Below are 748 nucleotides of genomic sequence, written 5' to 3' on the forward strand. Positions count from 1 at the left end.
GGAGCATGTGGACTGGCTCTGCGTTGGAGCCCCAGGAGAGCTGGTGCTCTGACGCTTCAAACGGGGGCGGAGATGGGTATTAAAAAGTTCCCGGGACCCAACCTGTTTTTTTCTCCTTTCCTTCGTGTGTGTGTGTGAAAGTGTGTGTGTGTGTGTGTAACTCGACCCCACTGTGACTTCCAGGCTTCTTTAACCCTATTCAACATTTCCCGTCAGTTTATTTTTCTCTACAATGGCGGTGGGCCCCTGGAGACGCACTTTTTAACAGCTTTCCCCTGTTACCAGCGAGCCTGGCGTCTGTATTTTGGACGTGTCGAGAACATTGTCTCAGTAACAGCCTGGTTTTTATAAATAGCCATAGTTTATATTCAGCTGACACCAACCTAATTTTATACATAGCCCACGCTGACAAATATCTCCTTGACATATGAATGAAGAGCAATGTCACTGTGCTTCTTTTCTTTTCTGCTGATGTGGATGAAATGTTATTGATCATTAAAAATGTTATCCTCGTGGACTTGGTGCCCAGCTATGATATATCGTTTTTAATGTGATCAGACCTCACAGAGGAAGCCACCACCCACCCCCAGATCTTACAAACGCAAATATGTCAGCTAATTCCAAAGTAAGCTGCATAAAAGCAGAACATTTCTTTTAAGAAACTGATTATTCACATGAAAACACACTCGTGTTTTACTGTACTTAAGTTACACATGCTACATTTGAAACTTATGCTGAATAAAAAAAA

The sequence above is a fragment of the Pundamilia nyererei genome, unplaced genomic scaffold (assembly GCF_000239375.1).
Source record: "Pundamilia nyererei isolate P.nyererei 1_Seehausen unplaced genomic scaffold, PunNye1.0 scaffold00033, whole genome shotgun sequence".
Classification (NCBI taxonomy): Eukaryota; Metazoa; Chordata; class Actinopteri; order Cichliformes; family Cichlidae; genus Pundamilia; species Pundamilia nyererei.